The 17,322-nt window shown below is 35.5% G+C and overlaps 1 pseudogene; it reads right to left on the reverse strand.

The window, feature by feature from the left end:
* Window positions 1-271: 271 nt before the first annotated feature.
* LOC111751027 (U6 spliceosomal RNA) lies at window positions 272-384 on the reverse strand (annotated as a pseudogene).
* Window positions 385-17,322: the final 16,938 nt, after the last annotated feature.

Genomic DNA, 17,322 nt, shown 5'->3' on the forward strand with positions numbered 1-17,322 from the left:
ATCAAGTTCTGGGATTGCATGATATGTACAAAGAATTGTTACTTATTATTTACACATAGAGTAAAATTTAATTCTTTTTTTTATTCATTCATTTTTCTCAGTGATTTTTAGAAGTCAGGCACTAAGCTAGCCACTCTGGGAATGAAACATAATTTTATTTCCTTAGAAATTCTATTTCATGAGAAGCACAGAGAAGTAAACAAATACTACAGTAAGATGACTGCTAAGGTATGCACAATGTGCCATGGGAACCCAAAGGACTTAACTATACAAAAAATATGGCAACTTTACAAATTCGTGAGTCTCCTTTGCACAGGGGCTATGCTAATTTTTTCTGTAATGTTCCAGCATTGGTGTATGTGTTGCAGGAGTGAGACCAATCACAGAAGTAGAATAGAAGATTCAAGAATGAACAGATGGATCTTTGATCAGCTATGTTTATCTTAGAGTGGGGGAAAGTTTTACTGTCTTTACCTTCATTTATTGCAGTCTTTGTTTTTATGTATGTGTGTAAGTTTAATTTTTATATAAGCAGTATCTTATATGAACTCCATCCAAACATTTCAATTTCTATTTTCTATAATATCAATATTTCTGAGTGTGTGATCACTGGACAATAGATGTAGGTATAAATACAGATATAATACATATATAGAAAGCTTCTTGGCTTCCAGATATACAAACATATGGTATAGTTCTTAAACGTTACAATGAAACACCTTTTAGACAATTTCCTAACAGAAAAGTAAAGATAAGGCATAGTTTTCATCAGCATTTAGCAGAAGAATTAAAATGTTAATACAAATAAGTCCTCAGTGTGCTTTAAGAAACACTATAAAGACTTCCTTTCAATTGCAGAAATGAATAATGAGTGAATTGAGGCACTCATTTAAACTAAGGTAGAAAGTCTGTATAAACAAGAAGCTTGAAAATCCTATTTAAATGTCTGTTGGCTTTGTTGCTAACACGTGAACTTAGAAACATAAAAATTGAAAGCAGTTTTTAGATCGAATTTATTATTCCTCTCTCAGGCAATTTTTGGTGCTAAATCATTTTTTTTTTAAATCATTTTCCCAAGTTCCATCTTGGTTATCTCTGGCTTTGGGGCTCCCCTTTATTATCCTTGCAGCCACACATTGCCCTGGAGCTAAATGCATGAAGGAACTAGTGTTCCCCTTCACAGCTCCTAATCCAGTCACAGCTCCGGCCAGTGGTACTTTGTGAAATGTGGCAGAAGGTATTAGCTCACCTCAGGCAATAGCACCAGGCTCAACAAAGACATCTGGGTCTTTCTCCAAGAACCCACTCCGAAGACTAACAGCCATCCCTCTTCCTGCCTCTGCGCTATCCTGTCCTGGTGGCCACCAAAACGGAAATGCTCTATCCCTTGACAAATTCAAGAGGACACAGTCACACTGTTATTATTGTGTATCAATCTTACAAGGCATGAAAACCCTAATCTCTTTTCTAGTCCCATAGTTAACTTTTTCCACATGCCAGACTTCACCTCACCAATAATGAAAACCATAGTGCCCATATATATAGACATTTGCTTTATGTTTTTATTCTCGCAAATCCTGCAAGTAATTCCTGGTCACTGATCTTGATGAGGTTCCCTTATCATAACACTTAGCAGTTTCACAGGTAGTCGCATGTTTACAGAAGATTTTCTACGTTTAGTGGAGATGCTGACGGTGGTGCCAGCTTCTCTGTTCTACTCTAACAAGTACACAAGTGTCGACCTCTGAATGGATAAAGTTTTTGTCAAGATGTATGCTATTTTTTATGAATTTTTTGTTACAGATTTCTAGTCAGGTTGATGTTTTCATTATTGCATTGTAAAAACTGCAAAAAGAAAATAGGATTAAAAAATAAAATGTTGTTTCAGACTAAACTGAGTAATGACTGGAGCCCAAGGAGTCTAATTTATAAAGGCTATAAAGTAATTAATTAACTTAAGGTCAAAGTCATACAAGCTACTTGATATTAAGTGGAGGCCAACAGAAGAATTAATTGCTGGACCTAAAAAAAAAAAGTGGATGCTACAGGGAAAGAAATGGTTTCTTTCAGTTGGTGAGAGTAATGATGTCTCTTCTAGGTTGCCTGATAGCCAATACTCAGAAAAGAGAGATAAATATTAAACGAGAGACGTGGAAAAGGGCTAACACCCAACTTACATGTGTGTTTTGGTTGCCAAACTCCACAAGCATGCCAGTTTTATAACTGTTAGAAAGTACTTTCCCGTAAAGCAATGTTAGATATGGTCACAACTCTTCCCTCTCATCTCACATAAGCCCATTTAAACTACAGAGCAGTTGAAGTTTAATATGGCACTAGTAATTCCATTTCAGATACACGTAGCAACCATGTGTAGCATAATTCTGAATCTGAATTTGTGAATAACAAAAACCACCATTTATTAAGTATATGCATATTACTTGTTAGCACTGTGCCAATTTAACCCTTACCTCAGTCATATGAGGTAATTGTTATTGTTTTTATTCTCTTTTACAGGCGAAAAAACGGCATAAAAAACTAAAATAAATTTGCCCCAGGCATAAGCACATTAATAAAATTGTATATTTGCATAAAAGAAAATGCCTCTGTAAATCAATCAGTCTCCAGTGTTTCATACTTGTACAATAGAGGAACAAACTGATTACCATACTAGAAGAACAGAGGTTCTGGACCCAGAATCCTGTGTACCACTTTCATAGGATCCGGTGTTCCTGCCAGGGACTGCCCACACAATACAATGTATTTGGAGCCTTCAGGAGCATATGTAGATTTTACATATTCCTAAGAATTTCTTAGGAATTTACATATTACTTAGAATTTACATATTTCTAAGACTCTTTTAAGAGTCTTGCCAGACAGACGCTTAGATCCAATTTTAAATAACACTTTTAATCTTATTAAAATACTCAGTGGAAGACCAAAGTTGTTGCTTAGCTTTAAGCTATACATTCTGTACCTTCCATTTTAATTTGCACTTAAGCCACGCTTTACTTTTTTTTTTTTTGTAGCAAGGGATATATTTTCCTTCATGAAAGAATATAATTTGCCCTCAGGAAAATGGTATTCATATTCAATAAACATTTACTAAGTAATTACCTGCTCAAACATTAAGGCTAAGCTGGAAAAGGGTGAAAAGATGGATCAGGCCTGGTCTATGCCTTCGAGGGGCTTAAAATCTATTTATGGAGGCCAATATAAATAATATGGAACTGCTAAGCTAGCATGGGCAATTCCAAGCAACTAACAACTCAATCAGTTTGACTCAGGGGCAAAGTTTGAAGTAAAGCCCCATGTTCCTTCTCTAAGGAACAACTTCTGAGCTGAGGAACAAGTTCTGGCTCTGTCCCAATATCAAAAAGGGGCTGAAAAACAATAATCCTCTAAGATAAAATGTTAAAACTAAAAAATTATAGTTCTAGCAATGACTCTTAAGGTGGAGGGATACAGGAGAAAGCAAACAGTTTCCACATTGACTTGAGAACAGTGGGGATGTGCTTTTACAAACTACACAGCCCGTTTCTCACATCTCCCCAAGAATCACTGCTATGGGAGCTCTCGTTTATAGAAGAAAGGGTATCGTAGTGCATCTCGGAGTTTTGGTGGTACAGTGGTTAAGAGTTCAGCTGCTAGCCAAAAGGCTGGCGGTTTGAATCCACCAGCCGGTACTTGGAAACTCTATGGGGCAGTTCTACTCTGTCCTATAGGGGTCACTATGAGTCAGAATCCACTCAACAGCAATGGGCTGTTTTTTTGTTTTTTTAATCATGCATCTCAGGAGTCTTGGGAAGGAAAAAGATTGAGAACCACAAATGTAACATGCTGAGGTTTTTCCAGGGGCAGTTCCTAAAGACAACATAGTGTATATCCACTTTTCTCTGTGCCCTTATTTATAATTGAATATTTTACACAAAAGTTCAGATCAAGAGGGACTTTATGCTAGTAGATGATTACCTTCGTCACTCATTAAGATAAGAAGCTGTCTCTTCAGAGGAAGGCCTGAATCACCGCAAAGTAGAGTTGCTTAAAAAGGTGTCTGTGATAAAAAACAAGTATGAAGATGGTTATCTAAAACAAATGATTCTAACTTATTAAAAACTAACTTTTGGGGAATATTCCCACAACCTCCAAGCCCACATACCCTAAAAACTTAGGGAATTAGCCTAATTCTCTTCTAACACATGTATTACTCCAGATATATACTCTCTTAACAAGAAAACTGCTTTCTTGTTTCTACTACAAAAATAAAATTTTTTCAATGCCACAGGTTTCTAAAACTATATCAGTCCTTAGGTTTATTCTTTATCCTACTCTCATACTTTACATTCCAACTGTAAACTGCTTTCCAAACCAGTTGATCTATCTTATCTTCCACCCACACACACCCTTTGTTCTGTACTCACATTCATGATATTATGTTGTGTTGATACACTGATCAAATTGATTGTGGCAGATGGCATTTTAATTTTGAGCTTAGCATTTTTTTCTGCTTTCATATAGAATGAAGGATTCCTTTTTAATGATTATACAACACATTGTAAAATTTCTTTAACAGCAAAGCATTTTTAAAAAGAAGGAAAAATGTGGCTTAATTTTCCATGTAGAGGCAATGACTGCTAACATTTTGGTATATGTTCTTCTGATCCTTTATTTATGTATGTTTTTTAACTTTTTATTTTGAAATAATTTTAGACTTACAGAATAGTTATAAAAATAGTAGAGAGAGTTCCCATATGCCTTCCACCAAGCTTCATCTATTTCTCACATCTTCCATTACATACTATAATTCTTGATATCTTCTATGTATATTTTAACATGGTTGAAACTATACTCTTGTACACTACTTTTTTAATTTAGCATGATAGTATAAGCATTTCTATCATTTAAAATTCTTCAAAAACATAATTTTAATGCATTATGTTAATGCATAGTTTACTTAACTATTTTTACACTGATAGATATTTAGATTGCTTATACTTTCTCTCTATTATTAAAAATCTCAACAAAAGCTACCATTTTTAAAACATCCACTAATTTGATAGTTCAAAATATGTATCTCATTTTAAATTGATTCAGTTATCACTGAAAGTGAACATTTTCAATACTTATTAACAACTTCTATTTCCCATGTACTTATTGGTGTCTAAGTATACTGCTTATAAATTTGTGTAAAGTTTATTTGTATAAAGTTTATTACATATGTGTATACATATATATATATTGTATATATAAAACCCATTGCCTTTGAGTCAATTCCAACTCATAGCAACCCTATAGGACAGAGTAGAACTGCCCCCACAGAGTTTCCAAGGAGCACCTGGTTGATTCGAACTGCCAACATTTTGGTTAGCAGCTGTGGCACTTAACCACTATGTCACCAGGGTTTCCATATAGATAGATAGATGATAGATAGATAGAGAGAGAGAGAGAGAGAGAGATGATAGATGATGATAGATAGATAGATAGATAGATAGATAGATAGATAGATAGATAGATAGATAGATAGATAGATAGATGATAGATAGGTAGGTAGGTAGGTAGATAGATGATAGATAGATAGAGAGATAGGGAGATGATAGATAGACAGATGATAGATAGACAGATGATAGATAGATAGATAGATAGATAGATAGATAGATAGATAGATAGATAGATAGATGATAGATAGATAGATAGATAGATAGATAGATAGATAGATAGATAGATAGATAGATAGATAGATAGATGGATGATTGGATGGACGGATGGATGGATGGATGGATAGATGATTAGAGATATAGGTATAGAGATTGCAAATATTTTTTATTGTTTGATGTTTGGCTTTTGGTTACTTGTTTTGTCTTTATTTTGATAATCTAAAATAATTTTTCCAAATATAAAGACAAAGGAGCCCTGGTAGCACAGTGGTTAAGTGCTCAGCTGCTAACCAAAAGGTCTGCAGTTCAAACCCACCAGTCGCTCTGTGGAAAAAAGATGTGGCAGTCTGCTTCCGTAAAGATTATAGCCTTGGAAACTCTATGGAGCAGTTCTACTCTATCCTTATAGGGTCACGATGAGTTGGAATCAACATAAAGACAAAACATTTTATGACACTTTCTTTCACAAAATAAGACTTTGATTCCTTAACTCTGTGTTTCTCAAACTGGGATCTACCAACTCTTAAGCATCTGAAGATGTCACTCTTGGGAATTGTGGGAATTTTTTTCTTTAAGAAAGGGCCCAGAAATTATTCAAGTTCGACAAAACTGCAATAGCTACAAAGATCGAAGGGGAAATCACCCCTATAATGAGATGTCACGTCATACAAAATAAAAGCAGTTTATCAATGATCAATTTGCCTTGTATATTCTCCAGTGTTAATGATTTTATACTATTTTAGTATTTTTATAAATATTCATAACTAAATTAAAAATATAATATTTTTGTTGCTGTTACAAGCCAATAAAAATCAAAACACTATATTACCCTTCAGTAATACCAAATTAGAAGTCCGTGACACAAAAACTTAAGTGCTCAACTACTAGCAGCAAGGTTGGCAATTTGAACAACTCAGAGCTGCCTAGAAAGATAAGCAGTAGCCATCTGCTTCCAAAAGGCCACAGCCTTGAGAACTCTATGGAGCCATCTACTCTGCACATATGGGGTCACCATGAATTGAAATTGGCTCGATAGCAACTAACAACTCCCCTCCCCATATAGTATTAATTATCGTATGCTCCACTGATTTTTCCTCTATGTTTACTTTTACTGCAGCACATTATAATTTGTTTTTATAGCTATCCCCCCTCCCCAATTGTCAGTAACTTGAAGGTAAGAGATTCAGTCATTGCTTTATCCCAAAACCGGAGAAATACTTTGCATCTAGCTAAGTCCCTGACTTATAATAGGAGCCCCATTAATGTTTGTAAAATGAACTGAATTACCAATGTAATGTAACAGTATTCTGGGAGAATTACTAAGTGAAATTGACTCAACAACAGTGGGTTTGGTTTTGGGTTTTATCTTGATTTCTAAATTATGCTGATAAATGACACTGCAGGTTTATCTACCAACGCCGCCATAGGTTCTATCTCCTGGAATTCACAGTTTCATTTTGACACTGTCAAATGCTCTTGATTCAGCAATGAGTGACTCAGGCAGAAGATTACACCTTTCCTCAAGCAGGCAATTAATAATCACTCTTACGTTTTTTTAACTTTTTATGTTGAAATAATTTCAAGCTTACAGAAGCTTTGCAAGAATAGAACAAAGAACTGTTGTATACCCTTCAATCAGATACCCAATTGTTAACATTTTGCCATTTGATTTCTCTCTTTTTACACACACACACAACCATTTGAGAGCTATTTGCAGACATTGTGCCCCTTCATATCTAAATACTTCAGCATGTATTTCCTAAGAACAAGGACATTGTCTCATATAACCACAGTACATTTATCAAATTCAAGAATTTAGCATTTATACAATACTATTATTTAAGATAGTCTGTATTAATTTTTCCCCAATTGTCCCTGTAATGTCTGTTGTAGAGACCTTTTTTTTCCTGATCTACATCCAGGACCACATATTTCATGCTGTTGGTATGTCTCCTTAGTCTCCTTCAGTATGGAACAGTTCTTCACCCTGTCTTTGTTTTTAAGGACATTGAAATTTTTTAAAGTACCAGGCCATTTATTTTGAATATTTCTCAATTTGGGCCAATCTGATGTTTTCACATGATTATATTTAGGTCCTGCATTTCCAGCATCATTACTGTTTGGGTGATGTGACTTCCTCAGTGCATCACATCTAGAATCACATCTCAGTTTATATCATTATTGTTGGTGTCAACTTTGATCATTCAATAAGATGTTGCCTGTCAGGTTTCTCTAGTGTAAAGTTTACCATTTTTCCCTTTGTAATTAATAATGAATCTCTGAGGAGATACTTTGATAATATATAAATAACCTGTTCCCCTCCAAACTTTTCACATCATTGATTATTTTTCTAAACCAATTATTTTCATAATGGTTACAAAATAGTGATTTGCCTACCTCTATTATTCCTTCCGCATTTATTAGTTGATGTAGCCATTCTTTTTCTAGAAGTTCATCTCTGATTTATATTTTTATTTCATATAATTATGTCTAAATTCTTTGTAACAAAGTATTTTGAAATCTGTTTTTAAATTTATTGCATTATTCTTTAGTTTTAAATTTTCAGTGTTACAAGTGGAGAAGCCCAGAGCTGACATTTCATATTGTTCCACTTAACCATTTTTCTACTTTGTAAAATTTTGTTTCACGCTTCTATGTCTTGCTTCAGACTTCTAATTATAATCCAAGATTAGCTCTGGCTTATTCTAATGCTACCTAATCAGTCCCAAAAAATTTCAAACTCCTACCTAGGAGTCTTGTTAATATACCTCTGGTTTTTTGCAGGCTAATTCTCATTTTTATCATGTTCTGTCAGACAGTGGAGAATAAGGAAGATTTAGTTAATCCTGTAATTTAGGAACCAGTTTCCCTCTACTGCACTAGTTCAAATTTGTGGTCAGACAAGAATCAAAATGAAATCTTCAGAGAATGGATTTATCAATCTTAGTGAAAAAAACACTGTGGATGTTAACTTTCTGGAATTTAATGATTTTTTTTAATTTTATATGTTTACTATTAAGCAACCACTATATTAAATAATTTAGGAAATTTTGCCACTAAATATCATTCAAATTCTTTATTTCTGAAGTTCAGGCTGTAGTTAGAAAATTAAGGACTAAGGCCTCGAAATACACTGTTTTTTCAAGTCAAGCAGTTAAGTCAAGAAGTACCACTCTGAAAGGGGCTAACAAGGACTCACTGAATATGAAAAACATTTCTTATGACTGTGAAGATGGTTTTCCAGTGAAATAATCAAGAAATGGCCAACATCAAATGCATACACTGAAAAATAATTTGAAACCTGGAAATTGTGGCACAGATATTGAGAGCTGAAAAGAACCTTGGTGGTCATATCCGGTCCAAGGTCCTCACTTTGCACACAGAGAAACCCAAACAAGAGGACAGGACATGATTTGACAACAGACATGTCATGTCAAAGCAGATAGGATAAAATATTAATTAAAAATGCAAACCATAAATCCATTAGTGTTTCTATAACATAGTTTAGGGTATGTCAGGATCTGCCTAGTTCTCCACCCTTTGCATCCTTCCTTTCCCAAAAACTATGGCTGTAATCTCGGTCCTCAGCTGGTTTCTAGAATTAATCCTGATACTAGACAGATGAGATTTTAAAAAATCTAGATAAATTCTCTAGAAATGACATCTAGGTAAACTTGCTCTTTTTTTTTTTTTTTTTCTTAAGCTCTGATTTTGTATGCAGAAGTTTTATCCTGATTCCTTAATTAAATTCCCATCTTATACCCAATTTGAGTAACTATACCCTAAATGCTGGCCTTGTCCCTGTGACTGAGTTCCAATCTTGAATACCTGCCTAGTAAAATACTGACTAGGGCTGTATGTTTTTCTTGCCAAACTCTACCTTTCCTTCCCACTGAGAAGAAACTTGATCCCAAATTCACAATTGACCTGCCCTATTTGCTGACCATCTTCAAATATTACTTTAACTGAAAACTCTCCACCACCACGCTTTTCCTTCTTATGCGTATATGTACTGGGTTGAATTGTGTCTTCCCAGGATTCATGTCCATTCAGCACCTCAGAATGTGACCTTATTTGGAAATAGAGTCTTTGCAGATTTAATTAGTTAAGATAAAATCATACTGAATTAGGGTGGGCCTTAATCCAGTAACTGCTGTCCTTATAAAAAGAGAAGGCAAAGATACACAGGGAGAATGATACGTGGCAACAGAGGCAGATGTGGCTACAAGCCAAAGAACACCAGGGATTGCCAGCAACCACCAGCAACTAGGAGAGTGATATAGAACAGATTCTCCCTCAAAGCACCCAAAGGAATCAACCTTGCTGACACCCTGATTTCAGATGTCTGGCCTCCAGAACTGTGGGAGAATAAATTTCTGCTGTTTAAGCCACTCATTTTGTGGTAATTTCTTATTCCATCCCTAGGAAACTAATACAGTATACAGAAAGTACCTCTGTCACTTTCTGTTGGATAACTTAATCCCACTCCCCACACCTGTGCCCTTTCTCATTTATTCATTCATTCAACTAACATTTATGGAGTGCCTATAGGGTCACTATAAACACTGGTGGTGTAGTGGTTAAGAGCTACGGCTGCTAATCAAAAGGTCGGCAGTTTGAATCCACCAGACACTCCTTGGAAACCCTATGGGGGCAGTTCTACTCTGTCTTATAAGTTCGCTATAAGTCAGAATTGACTAGATGGCAGTGGGTTTGTTTTTTTGTTTTATAGGGTCACTATAAGCCAGAATCCACTCACTGGCAACAGGTTTTGTTTTGTTTTTATGTAATATGTCAAGTATTGTGCTAAGCATAGGGTAGTTAGTACTGACAAAAAAAAAAGGTGTATTTTAATTATTGACCTTAAGGAACTCACAGTCAAGTGAGGGCAACAGATAGATAGTAAATGGGTTCACAAAGGACAATCCATGTAATTACAAGGTGAGAAGAGTATCCACAAGAAAAAGAGAATAATGGAGTTTAGTTGGGGGAAACCTCTCTAGGAAGATAACATTAAGGCTAGAGATTTGGAAGATGAAAATGAACTTGCCATGTGAACCGCTCAAAAGAGTATTCCAGAACAGAAAACAGCAGGTGTGAACACCTGCGTAGGGAAAAGTCTTGGAGAGTTGAAAGAACTACATGGAGGTCAATGTGGCTGGCATATAGTGAGGGAAGAGGAAAGATGCCCAAATGAGAAAGGACAGGCAGATCACGCAAGCCCCGCCAGCCATGGGAAGGAATTTGGGTTGCATTACAGTTGAAGGATTTTAAGCAGAGAAAAGACATGATTTTGATTTTTAAAAGACCACTGTGGCATATTGAAAACAAGCGTTCTAACAAAAACTTTACACAAGTGTTCAAAGTAGCATTATTCATAATAAGCAAAAAAGGGAAACAATCCAAATGTCCATTAACTGAAGGTGTATAGATAACGTTGTATCTATACAAGGGAATATGATGCAGCCATAAAGAGGAATGAAGTACCAACACATATTACACCATGGAAGAACCAGGAATGACACATTCACTGAACACATTAAGTGAAAAAAGCCAGACACAAAAGGCCACATATTGTATGATTCCTTTTATATGAAATGTCCAAAATAAGCAAATCCATAAAAAAAAAAAAAAATTTTTTTTTTTTTTTTTTTTAGGGACAAAAAATTGGTTAGTTGTCTCCAGGAGCTGAAGGAAAGGGGAATGAGGAGTGATTGCTTAATGGATAAAGGTTTCTTTTGGGACTGATTACTAAGTCCTGAAATTAGATAGTGGTGATGGTTGCACAACATTGTGACTGCACGAAAAGCACTTAATTGTACACTTAAAAATGGTGAATTTTATGTTAAAAAAAAAGATCACTGTGGCTGCTGTGGACAACAGAATGGTTGTAGGGTAGAGAGGTTAGCTACTGCAGGAAGTAGCCCATAAGTAGACTAGGGTGGTGACAGTAGAGACGGAGAAAAGGAAAAGACCCACTGTGTATTTTAGAGGTAAAATTTACATAACTTGCATTTGTCAGAAAGTGAGAGTAAGAGGAATCTAGTATTATGAAGAGATTTCTGACTGGAAGAGGAACATGCTTCAAAAAGAAATTAAGAGAGAGATGGGGAGGTATTGCTTAAGGGGTATTGAATTTCCATTAAGGATGATGAAAAATTTGGAAATAGTAGTGATGGCTGCCCAACATGGTGAACATAATTAGTGCTGCTACATTTTTCACATAAAAATGGTTGAAATGGCAAATGTTTTGTTATATATATTTCACCACAATAAAAATTAAAAAAAAAAAAAATCAAGAGCTCAGCTTTAGACTTGTTTACCTTGAGATCCCCATAACCTAATCTGAGCTACCTTATGTCAAAAAACCTACTTTCTAGCATATTACTTTCAGATTTTCTAAACTTCAGTTTTCTCATCCATAAAATAAGAATATTAATGGTACCTATCTGAGATGGTTATTGTTATGGATTGAATTGTGTCCTCCCAAAATGTCTGTCAACTTGGCTAGGCCGTGATTCCAGTAGTGTGTGATTGTCCACCATTTTGTCATCTGATGTGATTTTCCTACGTGTTGTAAATCCTACCTCTATGATGCTAATGAGGCAGGATTAGAGGCAGTTATGTTAATGAGGCAGAACTTAATCTACAAGATTAGGTTGTATCTTAAGTCAATCTCTTTTGAAATATAAAAGAGAGAAGCAAGCAGAGAGACGGGGGGCTTCCCACCACCAAGAAGGCAGTACCGGGAGCACAGCACATCCTTTGGACTAGGGGTCCCTGTGCTGAGAAGCTCCTATACCAGGGGAAGGTTGATGACAAGGACCTTCCCTTAGAGCCAACAGAGAGAGAAAGCCTTCCCTTGGAGCTGGGGCCCTGAATTTGAACTCCTAGCCTCCTAAACTGTGAACGAATAAATTCCTCTTTGTTAAAGCCATTCACTTGTAGTATTTGTGTTTATAGCAGCACTAGCTAACTAAGACAATCATCATGAGATAAAATTAGGTGATTGATGCAAAGTTCTTAGTATACTTTTTAACATTTAGTAAATCTTCAATTATTGTTAGAGATTATTAATTTTTTATAATTTTTATTGTGATTACTATGCTTATTCCACATCCTCCTTCTTTGTTCCTCCTTCTAGCACCTCTAGTTGCTTGGTGCACCCCAGAGGGCTGGTTTTCAACAGTCCCAGTCCCTCCCAACCAGCTTGGTCTTGCTACAACTAATGAGTCCATAACTAGCTATGATCTGAGATATATTAACAGACAGGAACCTGATTGGCTGAAAATAATATTCAGATCCTATAACCAGACAAGTACATTCCTACAGAGGAGAAGGGCACACTGGGCTTCAATAATTTCATGAAAATATTTCTTATTGAAGGCATCCTACTCACTTTCTTCTAATTTTCTACTTCCTTAGGATATTTCTGGCTTTAAATTTTATTTCCCAAGCTTTCTTTCCCACAGGGAATAAAACGTGCTGACAAACTGACTTAAGTATTCTAGTATACTTGGCAGTTAATTTCCTTACAGAGACTTGTAAATCAATGTTCTAGTTTATAATCAGACTCTCGTAAGTTTAGTTGAAAAAAAAAAAAAAAAGTTTAGTTAGAGGGAATCAATTTGCCTGAGCCTGTTAACCTCTGGGTGACTGCATAATAACCCAGTTTCTAAACCTGAAATCTGCGTATCAGACTCTGGACAATGATGATCCACTGAAGAATGATACATACGCTGTGACACCAGCTGGAAACTGTCATTCACAACACTATATTTAAAGAGTTGTTGGAAATATTAAATAAGTTAATATGCATTAAAGTTCCTGGCACGTGTTAAACTCCCTTCCCAATAAGCATTGGTTTAATTTTCATTTCTTAAAAATATATGCAATTCAACAGAAGCTAAAATGAAATGCGAGTTTGAAAAAGTTCCAGATGAATTGAAATAATCCTAATTGTTTTCCCATTACATCTCAATCTACTCCTAATCCTCTCTCCTCCAAAGAATTTCCTTTTTAATGTTTTCTCATTTCTAGAACTGCCTTTTCCATATGGCTTCCTTTAAGTTTATCATGCAGTAACAATTAGAGAAAGGATTAATATAAATAAAAATGATACCTGAGAATAAATTTACATATTCTTTGCTGAGGAATGATTAACTCACCAACTCTGTGATCCTGGACAAGGTACTTAGCCTTTCTACATGTCTGTGTCTCATTAGTCAGTAACTATACCTCACTGCCTCTTCATGTCCGTTTCATCTCTAATATATATAAACTATGTTTAACACTGAGTCATTGAATCCTCAGCACTTTGCTCAAAATAGGTTTTCAATACATTTATGTTGATTGACTAGATAGATACATTTTAAAATTATATTTTCCTTACAAATCTCTCATAAATAAGTTCAATTATTACAATACAAGAAAATTTAGATCAGTCACTAATTTGCTACATATAAAAGTTTAAAGTTCTTACAAGAAACATGACTGACAAAAAATTCATGGATTAAGTTGAAAACAGATCTTCACATAGGATTTCTAAATGCCAGCTGCAAGACCATCATGATGGTCAAGTGATGGGGAAAAATCAGTTTGCAACAGGAAAAAAAAATTGCATTGCTGACTGATCCAACTACCACAAATGACAAGGACAATGACTTATAATCAGCAAACTAAGAAAAAAAAACTTCAGTTTATATTATATTTTATTGCCTTTTCCAGTAAATCTCACACTTTTTTTCAGGAGGTTGAAGGATTTTACTGACTACCACAAAATAGTTGTGTTTTTATGCAGCAGACTAGAATGATGTTTCCATAGTAGTAAACAAGTACCCCCCCATAGCTACCTGGCCAACCAATGGGAAAAGATCCATATTTATGCCTATTCCCAAGGAAGGTGATCCCACGGAATGCGGAAGTCATTGAACAATATCATTAATATTACGTGCCAGCGAAATTTTGCTGAAGATCATTCAAAAGCAGCTGCAGCAGTATATAAACTGGGAGCTGCCAGAAATTCAAGCTGGATTTAGAAGAGCATGTGGAACCAGGGATATCATTGCTGATGTCAGATGGATCCTGGCTGAAAGAAGAGAATACCAGAAGGATGTTTACCTGTGTTTTATTGACTATGCTAAGGCGTTCGACTGTGTGGATCATAACAAATTATGGATAACATTGCAGAGAATGGGAATTCCAGAACACTTAATTGTGCTCATGAGAAACCTGTGCATGGATCAAGAGGCAGTTGTTCAAACAGAACAAGGGAATACTGCATGGTTTAAAGTCAGGAAAGGTGTGTATCAGGGTTGTATACTTTCACCATACCTATTCAATCTGTATGCTGAGCAAATAATCCGAGAATATGGGCTATGTGAAGAAGAATGGGGCATTGGGATTGGAGGAAGACTCATTAACAACACGCATTATGCAGATGATACAACATTGCTTGCTGCAAGGGAAGAGGACTTGGCACACTTACTGATGAAGATCAAAGACCACAGCCTTCGGTGTGGATTTACACCTCAATGTAAAGAAAACAAAATCCTCACAACTGGACCAATAAGCAACACCACGATAAATGGAGAAAAGATTGAAATTGTCAAGGATTTCATTTTACCTGGAGCCACAATCAACATCCACGGAAGCAGCAGTCAAGAAATCAAAAGTTGCATTGCATTGGGCAAATCAGCTGCGAAAGACCCCTTTAAAGTGTCGAAAAGCAAAGATGTCACTTTGAAGACTAAGGTGTGCCTGACCCAAGCCATGGTGTTTTCATTCACTTCATATGCATGCGAAAGCTGGACAATGAATAAGGAAGACCAAAGAAGAATTGACTCCTTTGAATTGTGGTGTTGGCAAAGAATATTGAATTTACCATGGACTGCCAAAAGAATGAACAAATCTGTCTTGGAAGAAGTACCACCAGAATGCTCCTTAGAAGCAATGATGGTGAGACTAAGTCTCATATACTTTGCACATGATATCAGGAAGGATCAGTCCCTGGAGAAGGACATTATGCTTGGTAAAGTAGAGGGTCAGCAAAAAAGAGGAAGATCCTCAATGAGATGAACTGACACAGTGGCTGCAACAATGGGCTCAAGCATAGCAACAATTGTGAGGATGGTGCAGGACCCGGCAGTGTTTCGTTCTGTTGTACATCAGGTCACTATGAGTCGGAATCAACTCAGCAGCACCTAACAACAACAACAAACAAGTACACTTCCCATTTATGTTATCTGTAAAATGTTCACTCACTGAAGAAGGGAGTTTTCACATTGGTTTGGTTGGCTTTAATGTGCTAGTTTTCCTTACCCTGGCTCTCCTATTCCTTCTTAAAGCACATAACTTACATTCTCGGCATAAAGAGGGAAGAAATCCTCCCATTTTTGCCCAAACAGTGAAAAGGTGAGTCTAATTCCAACTCATAGTGACCCTGTAGAACAGAGCAGAACTGTCCCATAGAGTTGCCAAAGCTGTAATCTTTATGGAAGCAGATTGCCACATTTTTCTCCCACTGATGGGCTGTTGTATTCCAACCGCCAACCAATCTTTCGGTTAGCAGCTGAGTGCTTAACCACCGCATCACCAGACTCCTCATTTAAATATTACTCTAGTAATCTTTGGTTCAATTATTATTTAAATTTTACTAATGACAAATTTTTTATTTCAACTTAATTTCAATTATAAGTACAAACGAATATAAATTTATTTTAATAGAGTTGACTGAATTTAACATAAGATCCATAATAAAGCCCCAGACCTTTTTTTAGTCAATATTTTTCCACAAAGCCCTCAAATTCAACTCACCTCTATCTTCGCTTCACTAACACAGATAGATATTTTTTTTACTCATACATATTCTTAAAATTTTTTAAAGCATAAATTTTCTGGCTGAGTTTTTTCATTTGGGTCTTTTTCCCACCTCTGAATGCTCAGAAAACCTTGCTGACAAAGACTAATTCGATAAATCTATCACTCTTGAGTCTCTGTCACTTTTCATAAGTGATAACATCCTTCAATACTGACCATAATCACAGTACATAGGAAGAACTTCCATTTTGTAATTCTTTGACTTTGCAGTTGCATATTTAGTTTCTAGAAATTATTTGTCTAATTCATTTCACATTTATAAAATAATTATAATTTCCCCATCCCTTTTACCTTTATTATAAACAGTTTAAAGAATATAAGGGATTTTTAAAAAATTCTATTTCAATATATTATAGCTGGCATATAACAGAGACCAGAACAACAGTTTGAAAATTAACATACCAACTCAAGAATGGAAAAACTTCAGTTTGCACAAAAAATTGTATTGTCTTTTCTAATAAACCTCACTTGTTTTCCAGGAAAAGTGGTGGACACATATTTCTGATGTCTGATTTTTTTTTTCCTCTTTTACCCATAATCACCACAGTCAAAATGAAATTATTTAAATTTTCTAGACATCCCCTTCTCTCATTTCAAATACTTTAGTGCAACAAACAATTATTGACTCCCATACCGTACCTACTGGGAGTCAGCTGCTATGTTGGGTGCTGGAGAGTCAAAGATTAATAATACATATTTTCTGACTCTGAAAGTCATGGTTTAGTTAGTATAATGTTTTTTGCCTTTATTATTATTATTATTATTATTATTATTATTATTTTTTACAGAGCTT

Source organism: Loxodonta africana, chromosome 3, assembly GCF_030014295.1.
Source record: "Loxodonta africana isolate mLoxAfr1 chromosome 3, mLoxAfr1.hap2, whole genome shotgun sequence".
Taxonomy (NCBI): domain Eukaryota; kingdom Metazoa; phylum Chordata; class Mammalia; order Proboscidea; family Elephantidae; genus Loxodonta; species Loxodonta africana.